Here is a 23529-nt window from a genome sequence, read left to right on the forward strand (position 1 = left end):
AGCTAGATGGTTTGTCCTGATTCAGCACATATCACTGGGGCCTGAATTTCAGGATACAATTTGGAAATTCTGCTCCTTTGATCTTTGTGATGATTTGCATGTGACTTCCAGGTGCCCCTTTGCTATCTTATCTCCTGCTAAAACTTACTGACTGGGGTGGGGGGGACCAGAAGAAGATTCAATATTAACACAATCCACCTTGGGTCCCCTGACCACCAGCAGCAGCATGCACCACCAGGTCTGCAGATCTAGCCAAACCAAATCACAACGAGAAGAATAATCCTAACTGCAAAGGATCCCTGCAGGAATCCTGCTCTTTTGCCTGGAAAAATCCAGGAGAAAAGATCAGCGAAAACACTCATGGTCCCTGATGAGATATTCTTGTTGTCTGTGCTGATGCCACCAGGCCTTGGCTTGATCTCTCCCAGTCTGTGGTGAGGGCTTTTCTCTCAATGGGACAAATCACATGCAACAGGAAGAGTCCCCCCCCCCCCCCCCCCCCGCCCCCGTCCCCGCCTGGCCACTCCCACCTTATTGCTTTTTCCTCTGAGTGTGTGTACACTCAGTGTGTGGGTGGGGGGGTGGGGAGGCGAGAGAAGAGAATTTTTCCAACCCCAAAACTGTTTTATGGCCAAAAAACAGCTTGGAGCCTGGGACACGAGTCCCTAGGACACATCACCCCTCTGGCCAACATTTCCTTCCTAGTTGCCATGGTGAGGAGGGTGGAAAGGGGAGGCCGGGCAGGGGGATAGGGAGGGGTTGGGGGCGGGGCTGGGATAGGGCTCCGGCAGGGGAATGGGAAGAGAGGTTGAGGCTGAGGACAGCCCCAGATAGCAGGCAGTGCAGAGGCCTCTGGGAAACAGGAACACAAGGTCGGCATGGTCTGCACCTCCGGATACAATTCCCCACAGTTTGATCCGCCAAAGCTGTGGACCCTCTTGCTCACAACGCTAAGTGAATGGGTATTTAATTTATGAAATGTGGAATGGGTACCGCGGGAAAGGGAGCAACTTCACTTTAATAAGGCCCTGGGACAAGCAGAGAAAAGTGGGGAGGGTGGAGAGAGCGGGGCTCACAGAGAAGCGATGGAATGGGGGAGGGGCAGGGGCCGAGAGCTTTCTCCCACTCCCCAGAACACCGGGCAGCTTGGATCCCGGGGAGGTGGGGGGTGTGTATGTGTGTGGAATTTGATGTCCCTTTTTATACGGTTTTGGCGGGGATAGACCACCTCCTTTCTGTGCCACCTTGGGGCTAGTTCACGGACATCCCAACCCTCTGTATGTCTTGCTGCTCTGGAGCCGGCCCGGTCTGCATGGGCGCTGGAAACCCAGACAAGCAGCCTCTGCCTGGCACATGTTGTTAAGATGGGAAATGTGATTAATTCGTGATACAATGTAGAAGACATCGCTCCTTTGATCTTTGGAACAGTTTGGACACGGCTGCCAGGTTCCACTTCACAATCTTGTTTCCTGCTAAACTTCCTGACTAGGAGGAGAGGTGATCAAGGGGATCGAAACGAGATGCAATTTTAACACACCCTGTAAGGATCCAGAAGTCCTGCCTGCCTGCTTGCCCCTAGCACCCACCTTGGACCCAGGCACCAAAGCCCCTACTCCCCTGCCTCCACTTCTTTCAGAGCCCCCAGGCCCCTGCCAGGCAGCAGCATCCCAGACAGGATTGTGTCTCCGAGCCTCAGGCTTCCCCTGGTCATTACTGGCAGCCTCATCCCAGAGCCCTCCCCCTCCCCAGCCTTCCCTAGCTACCCTCCTTCCAAAATCAAGCAGTCAGTCTGTGGTCTAGATTCTGTGTGTGTGAGCTGGGGAGAGGGGATGCAGGGAGGACAGAGGACCATTCAGAGGAGAGCCTCTGAGTCCAAGGTCATTGAAGCTCTGACTGATCTCATCCCACCTGGGATCCCGAAGCCCTTTCTGCCTCCTAGGAGGGTGGGAGAATGGAGGGGGGCAGAAAAGAAGGAGTAAGAGAAAGTGGAACCATCTTTATTTCCAAACCGGACCCTAATTATGTTCTCCTTCCCCTCTGTAGGTGAGAGTCTCTCCCCTGAGAGCAGGGCCTTGGCCTTTGTAACTCCTCTGGGGCTTCACTCTCTGTAGGCCAGCCTGATGTCTAGAAAGAGAAGAGAAAGACCTCTCCCCCTCTGGGATCCTTCTCCCTGCCCAGCTCAGTCTGCAGAGGACCAAGGCCTGGCGCAAGCAGAGAGCCCGGAGCTAGAGGGAACGGCCCCCGGGAGCCACAGCCCCGCACCCCAGGTGAGTGCAGACTGTCCATAGACTTGATCAACCTCCCAGTGGAGGTCATTTCCATAGACATAGGAAATGGTTTATGAAACTGAAAATATCTTATTTATGGATTGCTTCTTTACAAAGCTAGGCATGAAATTAAACACAGTAGTAACCACACTGCCCTGCTCTCTGCTTCTGTTTAAACTGATTTATTAACACTTTGGCATCTCAAGCACTAACTTACCCCTTCCCCCAATTGCTGCCCTCTCCTGTTAGTTTTTAAGACCCCCTCATCACACCTGACTCACAAGGACATCCACTTCATTCTTTAGTCTCTATGCCATAGGGAGCATGTCTCTGCTCTCTTTGAGCCTGCCTAGCACTCCCTCCTCTCTGTTTCTTGTGGCCAAGTTCTCCCTTGTTAGCAGCTCAAGGTCCAGGAAAACCCTTCACCTTGAGTCTTGCCTGGGTAGGCCTGGAGCAAAGCTCTGAAGGCTCCCTCAGTTTTTGTTCTTTGCAGTGTGGTTATCACTGCAAATTGTGCCCCTGGTGCTGCTCATGTCCTCCTGCCTCAGATCACACATGCCTTCCCAGGTCCCTCTGAACCCCTCTCCTTTACCAGTTCTTAGGTTGAGTCAAGAAGATTTAGAAAGGCCCTAGATATACAAGCCCAAGATTTCTTGTACAGAGACCTCTGGGGCCATCCTGCTGCATTTGTGCTGTTAAGACCTGTCCTGGCACAGTGATTGAATGACAGATGGCTTCTCTACTATTTAGAAAAGGCTCCTGGGATTCTCATCCTTGCCTCTGTTGGTCTTTGGCACCAGGACTAGCTTCACCGCATACCATATTACTATACAGATTGGCTCCCTGGTGGGATAATTTGCTCTACTCTATGCAGAGTGTCTCATGTACTGGCAGAGACCATGAGAGCAACAGGAAGGATTGACAGAGTCAAGTTAGTGTGTCAAGGTACCTCAGACAGTTTCTTGGAAATCTTGACTGCTCTAGGCTGGAGCAGGTTCTAGACTGACCTGAGAAGGGAGTAATGGATGGAACTGACTCAAGCCAATACGCAGTTTAGATGTTAAGCAAAAATCAGACACTCTTAGGTCATTTGCCAAGTAAAAGGAGCTTTCCTTAAGTATAGCATAAAAAGGACATTCAATAGCGCTACAAGAGGTCTTTAGCTTGATTAGATAAGGCTCCCCTCACCTCCATGCAGTAGCTCATTTGGTCACAGAGCAAGGTGTGGCAGTGTGCCATTTGGGGAAATGTGCCATATCTGAAGGACCCTAATTTCACATGGGCAGACTTTTATGCCTTTAGGTTGCCAAGCAGTCACACTAGTTTGTCCAGAGACCCTCCCAAGGGAAGCTTGAAGGGAAGCACATGGAGCCTTTGCTCATTGTGTTAGGTCATCGAGAGAGCTTTGTTACCTTTCAGGGAAAAAGCCAAGCAAACAAACTGGCCTAACCATGTGACAGGGGAAGGCCAGAACTCCAGGAGAGAGTAACCCTTTCAGAAATGGGGAGGGTGCTACTTTTGACAGCCATCAGGTGAGTGGTCAGTCTAATTTCAAACCTGGCTGAAGGAAGAAAACCAGCATTTATTATTAACCATCCACTTAGAGCCAGGCACTGAGTTAAACCCCTTACCAATGTCTCACTTGGTTCTCACAACCAGCCCTGGAAGGCAGGTATCTTATCTTCCTCATCTTATTTTTACTCATGTAGTCAAGAATATCTGGGTTGGGAGCCAGGGGGGAGGAGATATTTTTTACTTCATTTTTTAAATAGGATTTTTTTTGTACAAAAGAAATTACACTTCTCTCCCTTCCCTTTCTCCCACTCACCCCCCTCTCCTGCAATTTAGAAAGCAAGAAAAACTAACCCCTATTAGAAGAATATATGTAGTCATGCTGAAGAAAATTTCTCACTGGTTATGTCTAAAGAAAATTATATCAGTCAGCATTCTGAGTGTCACCTCTCTATCAAGAAGTTGGCATCATGTCATCATGAATCCTCAGGAATTGATTAATCACTGCATTGATCAGAGTTCCAATGTGTGGTTACACACAGATATGAACACGCACATTTGTATCAGCCAAGATCTACCTTCTTATCCTCCTGCTTCCTCCCCCACATTGAAAACACAAGAAAAACCAAACCCATTACATGGGATATGTAGTCAATCTGAAAAAAAATCCACAGTGCCTATGTCCTAAAAAATATTTCTCATTTTATACCCTAGTCCTTCCGTTCTAGGTGGCAGGCAGCGTGTTTCATCACCCTTGGCCCTTTGGAATCTTGGTTGGTCACTGTGCTAATTCAGGTTCAATGCTGCAGTATTCCCTTACATTTATGGACTTTTCTTGTTCACCCATTCCTCCATTTATGGGCAATCCCTCAGATTCCCTTTCTTTGCCACCTGAAAAAGAACTATAAATATTCTTATGCAGCCTTTGGGTTTATTTTGCTTAGGCCTAATCCCTCCTATAATCTATCCTCCTTCTAATTCCCCCTCCCCTTTCTCTCCTTTCCCTCCTTTTCACTAGTGAGTAAAATGTATTTTTATACCCAGCTCTGTGTTGTGTGTACTTTTCCTTCCTCTGACTAGATGACTAAGGATCAGGCATCAGATGCTCCCACCCACTCCCTCCTCCTAGTTTGTATAGGTGTCTACTTGTGCCCTCTCATTATGTGAGACAATATTTCCTAATCCTCTTTTCCATCCACTTACCTTTGTGTATTGGTCTTCCTCTCCTTCCATCTTTTCCTTAAAATCAAGACATAACAGAACCCTTCCCAGGTCTTTTATAATTTGATTCCCTCTATGAGCCCTGAGAGAGATCAGAGGGGACACATATCGTCTCCCCACATTTGAATATGAGTAGTTTATCATTTATTTTTTTTTAGTCCCTTAGGCTACTTCATCCTTCTTTACTTTTTTGTGTTTCTCTTCACACATGTTTGAATTTCAGAAGCTCTCTGTAGTTATGGTCTTTTCATAAAGAAGACTTGGATATCCTTTCCTTAAGGGTCATTTACCCCCTATATCCTTATACTCAGTTTTTTTCGGTAAATTACTCTTGGCTATAAGATTATGTTCTTTACCTTCTGACAAATCCTATTCCAAGGTCTGTGCTCTTTAATTGCTGCCAAATTTTGTGTGATTCTACCTGTGGCTCTTTGGCACTTGAATTGTTTCTTTCTGGCTGCTTATCAAATTTTTCTCATTCATCTGGAAGCTCTGCATTTTGCTATGATGTTCCTGGGAGTTTTCATTCAGAGATTTCAGTATTAGGATAGTTGGAAGGAAAAAATTATACGTATGTATATATGTATATGTATATATGTGTATATATATATATGTATATTATGTGTATATAGATGGAGAGAGAGAGAGAGAGAGAGAGAGAGAGAGAGAGAGAGAGAGAGAGAGAGATAAATAGAGGGCACAGAGTGAGTTGAAGATGAAGAGGTGATATCTGGAGAATAAAATTAAGGGGTGAGAGAGGATTATACTGGGAGACAGAGAAAGGGAGAGGTAGAATGGGGTAAATTATCTCACATGAAACAGACAAGAAAAGGCTTTTACAGTGGAGGGGAAACGGGGGAAGGTGAGAGGGAATGAGTGAAACTTATTCTCATCTGATTTAACTTAAGGAGGGAATAACATGCACACTCAGTTGGTTATGGAAATCTATCTTACCCTACAGGAAAATAGGGGGGAAGGGGACAAGAGAGCAGGAGGATGATAGAGGGGAGGACAGATGGGGAGAGGGTGTAATCAGAAGCAAACATTTCTAGGGGGGACAGGGTCAAAAGAGAGAATAGAATAAATGGGGGGCGGGATAGGATGAAGGGAAATATAGTTAGTTTTTCACAACATGACTACTATGGAAGTGTTTTGCATGAGTACACATGTATAACTTGTATTGAGTTGCTTGCCTTCTCAATGAAGGTGGGTGGGGAAGGAGGAAGGGAGAAAATTTGGAACCCAAAGTTTGAAAAACAAATGTTAAAAAATTTTTTTTTCACATGCAACTGGGAAATAAGATATAAGGAAATGGAGTATAGAAATCTGTCCTGCCCTACAGGAAAATCGAAGGAGAAAGGGATAAGAGAAGGCAGATGGGGGGGGGAAATAGAAGGGAGGGCAGATTAGGGGAAGGGGTATTCAGAATGTATGCCATCTTGGGGTGTGAGGAGGGGAGAGATGGGAAGAAAATTTGGAACTCAAAATCTTGTGGAAGTGAATATTGAAAACTAAAAATAAATACATTTAAAAAAAGAAAGAAATCTTATGTCCAGGTTCCTTTTATTATGGCATTCAGATAGTCCTATGATATTTAAACTTTGCCTTATTCTCTTTTCCATGTGAGTTGTTTTCACTCTGAGGTACTTATATTTTCTTCTGTTTTTTCCCCCTCTAGAATTTGTTTTAATATTTATTACTGCCTTGTGGCTTCTATTTGGTCTATTCAGAGTTTTAGAGAGTTTGCTGCTTGGCCAAGGTTTTGTGCCCCTTGTGACAAGCTTGTTACCTCCTTGATTCTTTCTTCCACACCACTCATTTCTTTTCCCCTCAAGTGCTCTCATTCTATTTATAAACATGTTTAATTCTTACTTCAGCGCTTCCAGAAATTCTGGTTGAGTTTGTGCCCAAGCTGTGTTTGTCTGGTGCTTGGCAATATGAGTCACGCTTCTGTCTTTTTATGGCCCATTCCTTTGCCACCATGACCATTCATTATGGTGAGGTTCTTTTCCTCTTGGCCTGTTCTTTCAGCCTGCTTCCTCTGCAGTGCCCTGGAGGGAATGTCTGGGCTCTCTTGTTGCTGCTTTCTTGGGGTACTGAGTGTTGTCTTATTCCAGGATCTCAGGGACAGGATGGAGGCCTATGAGCTCTCAGGGTTCCCAGGGTGGTCTGATCCAGGGCAAAATCAGATTGTTGCCCTCCTGCTCTGAGCTCTCTAAGTTTCTGACCAGGATTTGAGCCTATGCAAGAGCAGACTGCTGCCAGACTCTGTCCCTGTTGGCCAACTACCAGACTCTGCTAGCCAGCAGAGGGGCTCAGAGGGGCAGAATTGTAAGGAGGGACCTTACAATTTGATGAGTCCTCTGGAATAGTGGCAGATCACTGCACAGATCAGAATTCCCAAGTCTTTCAAGGTAATCTTTGTGCTTGTTTTGAGATTCCTGCTCTTGTGACTCCACTGCAGGCTGGGCTGGACATTGGAAGCCAAACCCTGTTTTGCATCCCAGGCCTGGGCCATACCCCTGCTTCTGCAGGCTTCTGTGCTTCCTTGCTTCATTCCCCAGGGCCTCTGGGCACAGAAATTCCACTGCTTGGCATAGATTCCCTTGACCCTGTTATGTGAGCTGGGCCTACAGAGGGTGGCAACCGTCCTGCTCCAGTTCCCTGGCGTGGGTCTGAGTCTTCCTGCCCTGTGACACAGGGTCTTATGGCAGGAATGCTCCTTATGCAGTGTCTTCCTCACCAGACTGGTTCCAGGGCCCACAGACCTCCCCTTTTCCCCCTGTGCCAACCTGGACCCAGGAGTCACAGGTGTTTCTTGTTTTCCCCATCCAGACTTGGTCTGGTGCATTGTCCAGATCTGTTAGGTGTTTGTGGAGGGCAGTGCACTGTGTTGCTTCCCCTTTCTCTGCCATCTTGTCTCTGCCACTCCCAGGGACATCATCCTCAGTTTACATAAATTGAGAAAACTGAGACAGATGTGAAGGGATTTGCCCAGGGTCACATAGCTATGCATGTCTGAGGCTTGATGTGAACTGAGGTCATCCCCAAGAGCAGTCTTTCTGACTCCTGGCCTAGTGGTCTTCCCAGAGGAGGTAGGTGAAAAGCTCCTGGAAGGAATCTTGCACAAAGATAATCAATCTGGCATTATGCTAAGTGCTTGGGATACAAAGAGAGGCAAGAGGTAATTCATGAACTCAAGGATCTCACAGTCTAATGGGGAAGACAAACAAAACAAGCTATATGCAAAGTAGGAAGTAAGAGAAAGTAAGAAGTAAGAGAGAAAGCACTAGAATTGAGAGGGGTTGAGAAAGGATTCCTAAAGATGAGACTTAAGTTGGGACTTAGTGGATAGAGTGCTGGGCCAGAAACCTGAGTTCAAATCCGGCCTCAGATACTTCATAGCTGTGTGACACTGTGCAATCACTTAACCCTGTTTGCCTCAGTTTCCTCATCTGTAAAATGAGCTGGAGAAGGAAATGGCCAACCACTCTAGTATCTTTGTCAAGAAAACCCCAAAGTCATGAAGAGTTGGATATAACTGAACAAGAAATATAAACGGGAAGGCAGTAGGCAGAGATGAGGAGGGAGGGCATGACAGGAATGAGGGTGGCCAATGAAAATGTGTGGAGCAGAGAGGGGGGGTCTTGTTTGTGGAACAGCCAGGAAGCCAGGGTCACTGGATAGAAAAGTACATATAGGTAGGGACTAAATCAAAAAGGGCTTTGAATGACTTTGTTTTTGTATTTTGTACTGCTGTTTATTGAGTGGAGGGGCAGGGTAGTGACATGGTCAGATCTTTCCTTTAGGAAAAATCACTTTAGTGGCTGAAGAGAGGATGGATTGGAGTGGGGGAGATGCTTGAGGAAGGGAGACCCACCAGCAGGCTATCACCATAACCTGGCTGTGGAGTGATGAGGGCTTGGACCAGGATGGGAGAGAGCATTAGGTGGGGAAGAAGTGATCATATTTGAGAGATGTTGCAAAGGTGAAATCAACTGATCTTGACAACAAATGGGATATGGGGAAGAGAGATAGTGAGGAGCAGAGGGTGGAGCCTAGCCTGTGAGCATGAAGGACTTGTACCAGGTGCTAACTGACATCTTGGTTGCCTGCTACCAAGTCCTGGATTGGACGGGTGAGGACCTGGGCCTCGAGGCAGCCTTTGGGGGTAAGGAGCAGTTGGAGGCTCTAGGTGGAATATAGAGAGAAGAGCAGGTTCAGAATCAGTCGTTGTTCTGGCTCAGATCCCAGGATGAGAGCAGGGGCTCAGTCCTAGCTCCTAGCCTGGCCTGAAGCATGCTCAGGAATCACAGTCGAACATCGTACCAGAAAAGCCTCTCAGGTGAAGTGGCTGATAGTGGCCAAGTTGAGTAGATTTATCATTGCCAAGAAGACTGAAAACCTGATCAGGAGCCTGCAGAACTAAGATGCCAGTGTGGGCAAGGGGAGCCTCAATCAACTTTGCCATAGATCAGGCCACTTTGGGAGCACTGAAAGCACACAGGTAGGTGCCCAGCCTGAGCTGTCCTTGAGACCCTGGAGTAAGGCAGCATTCAATATCCCCAATAGAACAGCAGCAGGACCCAGGAGAACACAAGCTCAGCCCAGACTCCTCCGGGAGGGCACAGAGACTGGCTTTAAGTTAAACATGGAAGTCAGTGATGATATAGAAATGTGATGAAGTACTGTTGGGCTGAAGTGATGAAGGGGTGGTTTTAGAGTAGTCTGGGAAGATGTGAATGAACTGATGCATACGTAGCAAAGGGAACAGCACCAGGATAACAGCCTGTGTGGAGACAGTATTGCAAAGGTGACTTTGAGAGACTTGGGAGTTCTGGTCTGTGCAGTGATCTGCCACTATTCCAGAGGACTCATCAAACATGCCCCTGCCTCCTCTTCTGATCTAGGCGAAGGACTTGGTCTAGAATGAACCTTTTGGAGGTGGCCAATGTGAAAGTGGGGTTTACATGATTATACAGGTGGAAAACAGGGCCTTAGTTTTTCATTTCCTTTTCAATGAGGGGGGAGAGGTGACAGAGGAAAAGAAGGGAGATTTTTTTCTAATGGAAAAACACCTATTTATTATCCATGGGCCAGTGCCTTTTCCTCCTCATCTTCCTCAAGGCTTTAGGGAGGATCATTTGGTTTTGTCTCTAGAATTGGGAGCCAAGAACTAGACAAACTGAGAAAAGGCAGCTTCAGAACCACACAAAACTCTTAACTCCTGAAGCCCAGTAAAGATCTACATCCCAGGGGACTCTCCTGGAGACTCCAGGAAAAGAGAAGAGATTTTCCATTCATCCAGCAGCTTTGAATGACCCATTGGCCATGTGAGGTCTAAGCATGGGGCCTCTTTGCTAAGCATGGACTCTGAATGTTCTTTGGGTCCAGCATCGAAGACTCTTGGGGATGTTTGTGTACTTTGGTCCTTGCTATGCTTTTACAGTAAACAACTTTCAGAAATAAAATAGGAATAAATACTGACATGAAGATAATAGCACCTACCTCCCAGAGTTCTTGTGATGCTAAAAATGAGATTCATAAAGTGCTATATAAGTGCTAGTTCTTTTCAGAATAGCAAAATGGCACCTGTAAGACTCTCAAACAAACTGTTTTTCACATGTTAATTATTTAAGCTTCTTTGGGAGATAAGTGGTGGAGAGATTATTCTAATGAGTAATGAGGTTGCATAAAGGCTGTATGGTGGCTAAAGAGTTGGCACTGAACATTCAGGGTCAGGAGAAGTTTAGTCCTGGGAACCAAGACTTTTCTGCCCAAGTCTTGACTTTTCTTGGGGCTATTCTGCCCTGGGTTTACCCTCTTGCACTCTTTGCCCCATTTCATTTCATCATTGTATTTAGTCTTTTCTTCTATTTACCTAGACAGCCATCCTCAATTCTTAGACTTTGCTAGAGCTGGTGTGTCCTCGTTTGCCTTCTTGGATGGGCTGGGCAGGGTCTGTTGGGTCCTGGTCTCTCTAGTCTGGATGAGGTGGCTGTCATTTTATTGAAGTTGCTGACCTTGGCCTGTCTCTTTTTTGTATAATGCCCAACTGGAGTTGGTTGTCTCCTACTGTGGCCATGGATGCCTAGTCAAATGCTGGACGTCGTACTGGTCTTATCTAATAGGCCAACAATACCCCAACAAAGGTAATCTGGCCAGTCAAGCCCCTTCCCTGACTACCTTAAGAGGAATCAACAGTCCCTGCTGGCAAGCCTAGGGTTTGATTGAGACCCTACAGTGGCTAATCAGTGGGGATGAAAAGGGAGGAAAAAGACAGTCCTTGCTATCGAGAAGCCCCCAGTCTAACAAGGAAGAAGACAGTCATGTCCAAACACACTGTATGCAGGAGAAACAGGGCATGAGCAGAGGGATGGCATTAGAATGGAAAGGACTGGGAAAGGCTTCTTTTTTTCCCCCCCAAGGCAGTTGGGTTTGAGTGACTTGCTCAGGGTCACACAGCTAGTAGGGAGGCTTCTAGAAGGTGGAATTTCAGGTGGAATTTGAAGGAAACCAGGAGGTGGAGATGAGGCAGGCATGGAGACACCCAGAGTCAGCACAGTTTCTTGTGTGAGGAACTCATTAAAAGGGCAGTGCCACTGGTTTCCAGAGTATGTGGAGATAAGCTGTAGGAAGATTGGAAAGGTTGGATGGGGACAGGTTATGAACGGCTCTGAATGCTACAAAGGATTTTGTATTTGATTCTGTTAAGTAATAGGAAGCAACTGTAATTTATGCAATGAGAGTAAAATGTGGACAACTCCCCTTCCCCCCCCCACTTTGATCAGTTGGACAGCTAACTGGGGGATGGACTGGAGTGGGGAGAAAGTAGAGGCAGGCAGACTCCCCCTAGCAGCTATTGCCATTGTCCAGGTGTGAGACAATGAAGGCCTGCCCCAGGGTGGGTGTGTATTCCAGAGATGGTGAAAGGGTGAACTTGACAGGGCTCAACTACAGATTTGATATGAGGAGTGGAGGTGAGATACTGGAGAATGGAAGATGACACCTAGGGTGACTGACTGGGGGACCAGAAAGGTGGTGCCCATTAGGAAGTTACTGAAGAGGGAAAGACCTAGGTGTAAAGGAAAGCCTTTTCATTTGTCCTTTGGGAGCCAGATAACCCCTTCCCTGGAGACATTTGGGATTTGGGACAGCTTGTTCTATAAAGCTCAGTGGGGTGGAAATGAAATTTTTCCTGAAAAAACTCATTACATTGGTAGCAGTGATGACATTTGGGTGGGATGGGCATAGCAGTGGAGTGTGGAAGACAAGTTAAACCAGGGTACAGATTAGAGGCTTGTAGAATGTTTTAAGAAGTTGTTCTTTATTGGCTTCAGTCATATCTAACTCTAAAATGAATATGAGTTACTCAAGGGACCTGAGAGAAAAGAAAAGATTTAGAAATTCTTGGGAGTCTCAAGAAGTATAAAAGAGGAATAAATTCTTCAATTGTCCTGAAGTAAAATAATAGAATAAAGAAAGTGAAAGGTGAAATATGGAAGACAAATAGACTCTAAATCAGATGTTTTAAGGAAGAAATCACAAAGATGAAAACTGAATCAGCATTTTTATGCAGGATGGAAGATTGTTCCCAAACATCAGAATCTCTGATAAAGTGAATCCTATGCTTGTGAGTGAAGTGGAAGAAAATGAAATGGCAGATGATCAGATTCCAAGCTCATTGGAATGTAGCAGGCTGGAAATATAGATGACCCCTCCCAAATATCAGGGTATTCTCAGATCTGGCCAGCCTTTCCTATATATGGCCCATCAGTTGGCCCCCTTAGTCATTCTTTTGACTCTTCTTCTTCCAAGTTTCTACACTGTATCCTGGGCCATCTTCAGTTGTCCTGATCTGTATCTGGCCACTGGACCCAGATGGCTCTGGAGGTGAAAGTGAGGCTGGTGACTTTGCACAGCCCTCTGTCACTCAAGTCCAATTCATTTGCTAGTCATGGCATAACATCACCTTCCTGATGTCGTGGTCCTTTTCTTGAATGAAAGACAAACAGCTGCAAGCAGTAACAGAAGCAACAGTTCTATTGGTGTGTTTAAATCATCTATTTTTCATAAAGAAACTGACTACATTTTGCTGATAAATTAGCTCAAACAAAACCGAAGTTAAATAAAAATTGCTTTTTTTTTAAGCAATAAAGAAACCTTCCTTTCCCCATCACTGTTGTTGTTCAGTCATTTTGGTCATGTTCAACACTTAGTAAACCCATTAGGGCTTTCCTTGGCAAAGATACTGGGGTAGTTTGCAGTTCATTTGACATATGAGGAAACTGAGGCAAACAAGCTTAAGTGACTTGCCCAGGGTCACACAGCTAGTGAGTTTCTGAGGCCATATTTGAACTCATAAAGATGAGTCTTCCTGACTCCAAGCCCAGTGCTCTATCCACTACACCACCTAGCTTGCCCTTCTCCATCATAGTTAGTCTTATTACTAAGTAATTAATTATGTAATTAGTGACTACATGCTGTTGACAGATCAAAGCAATCCTAAAGCCAAGGCGTAAGCTATTTTGGGTATGACACATACCCAGAGTGACCTCAAGTCCTCAATGTAAATAACAGATAAGGCTCCTTCACTTGCTGGAAACCAGCTCATACCATTCAGTGCAGTCTAGATTCTGATGAACATCTTTCTAGCATCCTCTTCATGTTTTTATCTTGATAAGAGTTTATTTCAGCCATCCAGGAAGCAAACTAGATCATTTCTTTAACTTTATTCTCTCTTCAATGATCATATAAAATGTTTTTATTTCCCTAGAATGCAGTGTTACTTGCCAGTTTCTCGCATACTTTTCTTTAGAATATATCAGTTACATCAGTTCTGATAAGGAAGAAATTTCACATCACCCTGTCTCTTTCTCCTCCACAAATGCACCTCACAAATAGAACACAAACTTTCTCCCTGGTTCCATCAGGAGACACATTCCATTTCTTAGACACAGCTTTATTCCCAATGATGATATAAAATGCTTTACTCTGAATTCCACTGGTTTCTTACTGACTGTGGTTTCAAGAGTTGACTCTGACACTCACAAAGGGTATGACCTTTGGGCAAATCCCTTCTCTGGGCTTCAGGTTTCCTCCTGTAAATTATGAGGATTGGACTATTGAACTCTGAAGTGTCTTTCAGCTCCATGTCCCTGTGACTTTTTGTGATTTAGGAGACAATGACATTCAAGGACGTGGCTGTGGACTTCACCCAGGAGGAGTGGGGCCTCTTGGACCATCCTCAGAAGGAGTTGTACAAGGAGGTCATGCTGGAGAATGCCCAGAACCTTCTCTCCCTGGGTAAGGACACTTCCCCTGCTAACTGAGTCTTCAATCAGAGGGAATATCTGCATTCCCTAGTGTGCAGGGTTTGGCGCATCTGTCGATTATTAGAGAGTGAAAAGTGCTGGTCTCCTGTGTTCAAGACACAGACCCCTCCTGCTCCCTGGTTTTCCTCTAGGAAGTCATTGCTTTGTCTGATAAGGACTTGAGACTTTCCTTTGTTGCTCCTCAAGGTGTCTCTTACCAATTCCTGGTAGCTTCAGGTCAGAGATCCAATCAGTGTGGAAGCATCTCAGGTGTGGATCTAATCTCAGAGGTTAAAATTCGAACCTCTACCTCGGTATGAATTCTGCTGCCAAATCTCTGAGAACTGCTCAGGCGGCTTTTCCTTGCAGCCCCATCCTCTTTGGGATGGGCCGAGGATTTGGAATCTTCTTCCTTTGAACGAGCAGACAGTGGTAGCTCACAGCTCTTCAATGTATCTGGTGTAGCAGGTTTGTCCTTCATCTTCCTTCCTGTTACCCCAAACTTCCAGCACAGACAGTGAGAAAGGAAGGGAAGGGAATGAACATCTATATTCACCTGCTATTTGCCATGGGCTGTGCCAAGGGCTTTCTTTACAATATTATGTCCCTTCATGCTCATCATAACCTTCCAGGTTAGGTGATATTATTCCCCCCATTTTAGAGTTGGGAAACTGAGGCAAATAGAGGGTAAGTGACTGGTCCAGGGGCACACAGGTACTAACTATCTGAGGCCAGATTTAACCTCAGGCAACCCAATTTCAGGCCCAGGTCTCTCTCCACTGCAGTATCAGCTGCCTCTGATTTCTAGACAATGGAAACTGCAATGAATCCCTTCTTCTATGAAGAAGGTGCACCAAGACCAAATTCTCTGATTCCAAAATGGTTCCATGATTTTCTCCCTGACCTCTCCCCAGAAATCCCCAAAATTAATGCCATGGAAACTATCCTTCAGGCATCCTGGGAACCACCCTGGCATCCTTGCTTGCATGCCCCTGTGGATGCCAGGAATAAGGGACTGGCTGAGAAAGAGAGTTTGGACCAACTAAAGTTTGTTGAGTTTGCCAGCAGGAGCCTCTCCCCTAAAGAGGGAAACACTCCCTGAATGAACAGTACACATGGGTTATCTAGGGTTCAGGGAGAGTGGAACCAGTATAGAGGGAGAGGGTTAAGGATGATTCATCAAGTTTCCCAGAGCTGGGGCTTGAGGCTGATCTGGCACAATTACCCTTTTACCCAGTTTGAGGGTTAGGAATTTCTGCCAGAACGGAGCATAATAGGATGGGGGGCAAAAGGTTTGGCTGTTTCTCAGAACAGGTTGTACAATACATCCTATTTTGGTTTACTTGCATTAGAAGCAGTAATCAGATGAGTACAGACTCCTATATGTGACCAGAATGGAGTGATTCTGTCCACACTCTGTGTCCACACTCCTTTTCCTAAAGAGAACTAAATTATAAGTTTTGCTCCATGCTCATCCCTGACTGATTTCCGTGCCCAGGAATTCCTGTTCCCAGAGAAGATGTGATCTCTTATTTTGAGCAAACGGAAGCACCATGGATGCTGGAGCGAGAAAGCCTGAGGAGTCGCTGTCTGGGTGAGTGAGGTGAAAGCAGGTCTATGAGAGCTGTGATTACAAGAGGCTGCTATGTGTTGTGGTGAAGCAAGGGCTAAATTTGGGGGCTAGAAAACCTGCCTGGGAATTCTTTTTCAGAAGTTTTTTTGTCAGTGACTACCTGGGCCAGTCACTGAACCATGGAGCCTGTTTCCACATCTGTAAAATGAGGGGATTAGACTCTATGGCCTTTTAGCTCCCCACTAGGGATAAATTTGTGATCTTATAGGCAGTCTTTTGTTTGGAATTTGCGGGGGCATGGAATTCTTCTGAAAGTGGTAACAGCAACCGGGTTTCCAATATGAGCCCTTTCTTAGACCTTCACATCAAGAAATATTTAAGCACCCCACTCTATGCTACTCCCAGTGCTAAGTACTGGGAACATAAAGAGATGTAAGAGTCATTCCCAGCTCTCACGGAGCCCCCATTACGGTAGGGCAGACATCATTCCAACAACTCTGTAGAAACCCACTATGGACAGGGTAAATTGGAGCTGGTCAAGAGAGGGAAGGCCTTAAAGCGAAGGAGGACTGGGAAAGGCTTGTTGTGGAAGGTGGGCTCTAACTCGGGCTTCAGCAAAGCCAGGGTGAGCATTCTAGGTGAAAGGGATAGTGAGAAAAACCCACAGAGCCAGGAGGTGGAGTGTGCTGTCCACAGAACAGAAAGGCAGCCCATACCACCATGGGGGTGGGGGGGGAGTAGGGTGAAAGAAGACTGGAAAAGTAGGAGGGGGACGTGATGAAGGGATTTAGCAGCCCTGGGGGCATTTTGTATTTGACCCTTTTGCTACAGAGCCACTCCAGGCTGTTGAGTGGATGATGATATGGTCAGGTGAGAGCTTCAGGACAATGAGCTTGATAATGGGGTGGAAGACTGAGTGGACTCGGCAGGGAGACATGAGGCAGCCAGACCAACCAGCAGGCTCTTCAGTACCTAAGGTGTGAGGTGTTTGGGGCCTGAATCAAGACAGTGACAGTGTTGGGAGAGAAGGGGATGTATGGGAGAGATTCACACAAGTGGAATCATGGAACTTTGCATTAGATTGAATGTAGGGGTCAGAAGGGTGAATGTGTGAGAATCGATGAGGAGTGCATGACGCTTCATCTCAGAACCAGGATTATTGGAGGGATGCCTTGGATAGCATTAGGAAAGTAGGCAGATGGAAGGGTTGGGGCAAAGAGAATGAGTTTCACTTTGGATATGGTAGAATGAGAACCAGGAGAGAGCAGTGTCACTAAAGCCTAGAAAGGAGAGTATGAAGTAAAAGAGGTGATTGGCAGTGTCAAAGCCTATAGATAGAGCCCTGGCCCTGGAATCAGGAGGATCTGAATTGAAATCTGGCCTCAGACACTTAACGTTTACTAGCTTTGTGACCCTGCTAATCACTTGACCCCACTTGCCTCGCATACAAAAATATTAATAGTCCAGAACAAAATCTTTTATACTTTAGGCAAATATAAAAAAGCAGTGCTAGTATTCTTCATATGACCTCAGATACTGCAACAGAATAAAATAACATTGAAAGCTATTACTAGGGAAATTATATTAAACTTACAGAAATGAAAAAGCATGAAATATTTGAATATTTAGTATATGTGCACCAAATGGCATAATATCTATGAAGAAAGGATTGAAATTGCAGACAATGAAAGTGAAAGTGAAAAGGAAAGATTGAAGGAAATGGTCTGTCTAGTACCGTGGACAGAACATGCTAAGTCACAGTTTTGAGTTCTTGTCTCAGCCACTGGAATCTGGTTCAAGTCACTCAGCCATTCTGAGCTCTTTGTCTGAGTTCTCAGTGTGATAGGAATGCCCCTCCTGTGTCACAGGTTTGTTGTGATTATCCATTGTAACTGTGTGGGAAGTTCTTTGTAAATTAAATCATCCTTTGGATGTGAGCTAATGGCATTTTGAAATAATTGTTCTTGCCCACTTAAGTTGGAAGACTTTTCTCTTTGCCTGGGGAAAGAGAATGTTAATAAGTTTATGTTCTGCCAAAGGGGGGAAGGGGATATAACTATATATGTGTCTGTGCATATATGTTTTATTGCTTGTTTCTTTCAGAAGGAGAGATCAGACTGAAAGTAGAAGGGACTACTACAGAGCTAAGCTTTTCTGTAAAAGAAGCTCACAAGCAAAGAATCAGGAATAATAGTCCCTGTGACTTCACTTGGAGAGATATTTGTGCTATACATCAGAGAATCCACACTAGAGAAAAACCTTATGAATGTAATCAATGTGGAAACACTTTCAGATGCAGACCCAGTCTTGTTGTACATCAGCAAAACCACATTGGAGAGAAACCTTATGAATGTAATCAATGTGGAAAGGCTTTCAGAGGTAGCTACAGTCTTGCTGAACATCAGAGAATCCATACTGGAGAGAAACCTTATAGATGTAATCATTGTGGAAAGGCTTTTACACAGAGGATTCATCTTGCTGTACATCAGAGAATCCATACTGGAGAGAAACCTTATGAATGTAATCAATGTGGAAAATGTTTCATACAGATGGCCAGTCTTGCATCACATAAAAGAATTCACACTGGAGAGAAACCTTATAGATGTAATCATTGTGGAAAGGCTTTTACACAGAGTAGTCATCTTACTGTACATCAGAAAATCCACATTGGAAGGAAACATTATGAATGTAATCAATGTGGAAAGGCTTTTTCACAGAGGTCCTATCTTAGAGTACACCAGAGAATCCACACTGGAGAAAAACTTTATGAATGTAGTCAATGTGGGAAATCTTTCATACAGATGGCCAGTCTTGCATCACATAAAAGAATTCACACTGGAGAGAAACCTTATAGATGTAATCATTGTGGAAAGGCTTTTACGCAGAGTAGTCATCTTACTGTACATCAGAAAATCCACATTGGAAGGAAACATTATGAATGTAATCATTGTGGAAAGGCTTTTGCACAGAGCTCCTATCTTAGAGTACATCAGAGAATCCACACTGGAGAAAAACCTTATGAATGTAATCAATGTGGAAAGGCTTTCAGAGGCAGCTCCAGTCTTGCTGAACATCAGAGAGTCCACACTGGAAACAAACCTCATAAGTGTAATCAGTGTGGAAAGGCTTTCAAAAGCAACTCTAGTCTTATTATACATCAGAGAATCCATACCGGAGAGAAACCTTATGAATGTCATCAATGTGGAAAGTCTTTTACACATAGGATTAGTCTTGTTAAACATCAGAGAATCCACAATGGAGAGAAACCTTATGAATGTAATCAATGTGGAAAGGCTTTTACACAGAAAATTCACCTTGCTAACCATCAGAGAATCCATACTGGAGAGAAACCTTAAATCAATGTGGAAACACTTTCAGAAGAAGCTCCGGTCTTGCTAAACATCAGAGAATCCACACTGGAGAGAAACCTTATGAATGTAATCAATGTGGAAAGGCTTTTACACAGAAGGGAAGTCTTACTGTACATCAGAGAATCCACACTGGAGAGAAACCTTATGAATGTAATCAATGTGGAAAGGCTTTCAGATGGAGCTCCAGTCTTGCTTTACATAAACGAATCCATGCTGGAGAAAAACCTTATGAATGTAATCAGTGTGGAAAATCTTTCCTACACAGGGCCAATCTTGCTTTACATAAAAGAATCCACACTGGAGGGAAACCTTATGAATGTAATCAATGTGGAAAGGCTTTCAGAGACAGCTCCACTCTTGCTAAACATCACGGAATCCACACTGGAGGGAAACCTTATGCATGTAATCAATGTGGAAAGGCTTTCAGAGACAGCTCCAGTCTTGCTAAACATCACGCAGTCCACACTGGAGGGAAACCTTATGAATGTGATCAATGTGGAAAGGCTTTCAGAGGTAGCTCCAGTCTTGCTTAACAATAGAGCATCCACACTGGAAAGAAACCTTGTAGATGTAATCATTGTGGAAAGGCTTTTACACAGAGCAGTCATCTTGCTGTACATCAGAGAATCTACACTGGAGAGAAACCTTATGAATGTAATCAATGTGAAAAATCTTTCATACAGATGGCCAGTCTTGTTACACGTAAAAGAATTCACACTGGAGAGAAACCTTATAGATGTAATCATTATGGAAAGGCTTTTACACAGAGCTCCTATAATGTAATCAGTGTGGAAAAGCTTACAGTTGCGTCTCCAATCTTGCTGTACATCAGAGAATCCACACTAGAGAGAAACCTTATGAATGTAGTCAATGTAGAAAGGTTTTTAGAGGCAGCCCATCTTGCTAAACATCAGAGCATCCACACTGGAGAGAAAACTTATTAACGTAATCAGTGTGGAAAGCTTTCAGACACAGCTCCAGTCTTGCTAAACATCAGAGAATCTGCACTGGAGAGAATGCAATCCATGTGGTAACGCCTTCAGGCTAAAGTCAGTCCTCCTTTCACATCAGAGAATTCACAAAAGATATAAATCTTATCACTGACGTGACTGAGGAAAGGCATTGAAATGGAGTATGGAGCTTCTTAGCAGGAAATTCTGGGTGCAAGCCATTTATGGACTCAATGTGAGAAGGCCTTCAGCCAGAGATCATCTCTTATCCTCATCAGAGGATTCATGCTAGGAGGAAATCTTATGAATGTGCTCCATGGGGACATGCCTTTTTCTGGAACATGGAGGTCAGTGGTGAAGGTTATATTTTGTGTCTGATCGTAACAGAATGATGAAATAATGGGAAATAATTCATGCCATCCCACCAGGTTGCAAAATCAAAACAGAAGGAAATAGGCTCATAAACTGTAGCACTGTGTGAAAGAAGACATCTGCATGTTCTCCAAAACAGAATGTCTTCAGTATAAGGAAATGAACTTGCATCAATATCATGTCAACTGGGGAACAATGTTTGGTGAAGGGAAGAAATCAGAGGTGTTTGATCAAGGGTATAAACACTGGGATGATTTGGGGGAATTTTGTGGTCTCCTGCAGGCCACCGACATGCATGTAGCAGCCTATGTTCAGACTACTGCATGGGACAGTCGGGAAACTTCTCATTGACTTGAGATCATTTCTGCCTCCTGATTTTTGTGACCCGACAATCATGGTGATGAGGAAGGGCTTCCTTGGTTGCATGTGAGGCAGAACAGAACCATCTTATGGAGAAGCAACCGCTCCCAGGCAGGTAAGAGGCCCTGCAATTTCTATCTAACCAGCCTCCCATGGTTGCTGCTGCTCTGCCAGCCTGGCAGGGAAATGAGATTTGCTACCAACCCAGTAAGAGGCATCTGGGTTGATTGTCACATACTATCTGGGAACCTGGGCAGTCTGAGGGACCTTTTGGGACTCCTCTACAGGAGATGGTGTTGTATCTTGCTAAATCTAAAGAAACTGTTTCCTGCAGCCTGATCAGCTAAAGGAAAAAGAGTGTAAAGGGAATGAAAACTTTTATGTGGAACTTGCAAAGCCTTCAAAAAGACAGTCTGTAGCTCTGTTTTTCAATTCTGGTCAAGTTAGGTAGGCAGACAAGACATCCAAGATGACCACGAATCTTTTTTTTTTCCCAGCCTGCAGAAATTTATAATATCTTATACTAAGTAAAGACTAAATTTATGACTTTAAGAAGGGAGGTGGAGCCAAGATGGCTGAATAAGGTCAGAGATTCATCTGAACTCTCCCAAATCCCCCTCCAAACAACTTTAAATAATGCTTCAAATCAAATTCTGGAGTGGAAGAACCAACAGAAAGTCGGGATAAAACAATTTTCCAACCCAATACAACTTAGGAAGCCACAGGAAAATTGATGGCAGCTGGGTTTGGAGAAGAGTGTGATACAGATCACTCCTCAGCAAGGCAACAACAGCAGCTTAGAGAGCTCTCTGCTCCCAGACAATGAAGGGGTCAGAGAGCTGCTCAGAAGGAGAGTAAAGGGAACCTTTTGTTGGCATTGGGTACAGGACCATCTTGAATCGCACATACACAATCCCAAGGTAAAGGGAAGGAAGGAGGGAATTTAGGATTCAAAAGTTTAAAAAAAGGGTTTAAAATACTGTTTTTGCATGTAATTGGAAAAAATGAAATATAATATTTTTCACAAAAGAATGAAGTGCTGCCCTCAATATGCAAGCAAATTTGGAAACCTCAGAAGTGGCCTCTGGATTGGAAAACATCCATTTAAGTTCCAATCTTAAAGAAGGGTAGGCCAAAGAATGTTTAAATTACCAAACAATTGCACTCATTTCATACTCCAGCGAAGTTATGCTTAAGATTCTGTAAGCTAGACTTCCTTTGGCTTTAGTGTATTATTTTCATCCTAATATAACTTTTCTGCTTTCAACTCATCTTGGACTCTTCTGCATTGTGAGGGGTGGGCTTTGCCCAGTTGATATTTTTGGTGTCAGAAGTGGGATTCATCATGGTGAGGGGCTTCTTCCTGACCATTGGAGGCATGACCCAAGTGTTTTGGTACTAGCTTGGACCCTTTGATATCCAGCCTGCCATCTACTCCTTGGGGGTCTGGTAAATGCCTCTGTGCTTGAATCCCAAGCTCCTGTTTCTTTCAGTTGAGTTCTTTTACTGGGAGGAAAAGAAGCTTGGATAACCAGGGGTGCCAGAGCAGATAAAGGCCTGGCAAGGGTAATGTTGATCAATGACTAAGGCCCAAAGGGCTCAGGGATTTGTGGCCACAGGGTGGAGACTCATTTGTGGGCGCCACAGGCCAGATGCCCCTCTGAGTGGGGACCTGATGAAGACCCCACTGGTGGGGACTGGTGAAAACCTGTATGTTGGGACTGATGAGTCCTAGGTTTTACAGTGTAGTCAGGGTTAGGTACTGATTAAAGCCATAGTTTTTAATTTAGGTAGTAAACAATACTTGGCAAAAAGACAAATTCCAGAATAAAGTAAGATCTTGACCAAGTTCCCAAGGGGAACCAAACTTCCTAAGCTCTCCCCCCAAGGGGACAGCAGCTGGCCATATGTCAATATTATGGGCCCCAAACCTGCAAGTAGTTAACTGATTGGCAGAAATTGACCCAAAATGACCCCCAGTAGTGTTGGCCAATGTAGGGTTCTTTTGGTCAGGATAAATTACCTTAAGAAATGTCTTGATGAAGCCAATAAGATAATTAAATGCCACTGAGGGGATGCTTTTAATTGGTGGCTGCACAAAAACCACCAAAGGAGAAGCCTCTTGTAACTTGGACTCCTTGAAGGAAACCTTAAATAGAATTAAAAATGGGGGAAGGGAGATGGAGGTGGAAGTTGTGATGTGAGGTGGTGCCTGACAGAATGGAGACAGGAAATCTGACTGCATCAGATGGATCATCTTGGTCCTTCCAGGAAAATGAGGGGTAGGGAAATGCACCATTTCTCCAGAGCAGACCCTGGACCTCCAGCATTTGGGTAAGGAGGGTGGCATTCTGGACATGGATCTCTACAGTTCCAGCCTTGCCTGAGTGCTGAAAGTACAAGACAAGGTGTGCACCAGTGTGACAGTGGCTGGGAGCTTGTGTTTGTGGATGAAGAGCAAGCCATCTCCCTCATGTCTGGGGTTGTCTACTGGAGAAACCAGATGAGGCTGTGGTGTGGAGTGGCCCCAAGAACAATGGACCAGTAGATGAGATAGAAGCTCCCTCCTCAGTGGCAGTACTACAGATC

General features: G+C 44.8%; 1 pseudogene across 1 annotated transcript; it reads left to right on the forward strand.

Annotated features, from left to right (window-relative positions):
* Positions 1 to 801: 801 nt before the first annotated feature.
* LOC110197874 (uncharacterized) lies at positions 802 to 22207 on the forward strand (annotated as a pseudogene). Its single transcript, XR_013482689.1, has 5 exons — positions 802 to 1540; positions 2112 to 2267; positions 14180 to 14306; positions 15813 to 15908; positions 17991 to 22207. The product of XR_013482689.1 is annotated as an uncharacterized LOC110197874 (transcript).
* The last annotated feature ends 1322 nt before the right edge of the window (positions 22208 to 23529 follow it).

This window comes from Phascolarctos cinereus, unplaced genomic scaffold (assembly GCF_003287225.1).
Source record: "Phascolarctos cinereus isolate Bilbo 61053 unplaced genomic scaffold, phaCin_HiC Scaffold_726;HRSCAF=1367, whole genome shotgun sequence".
Lineage (NCBI taxonomy): Eukaryota > Metazoa > Chordata > Mammalia > Diprotodontia > Phascolarctidae > Phascolarctos > Phascolarctos cinereus.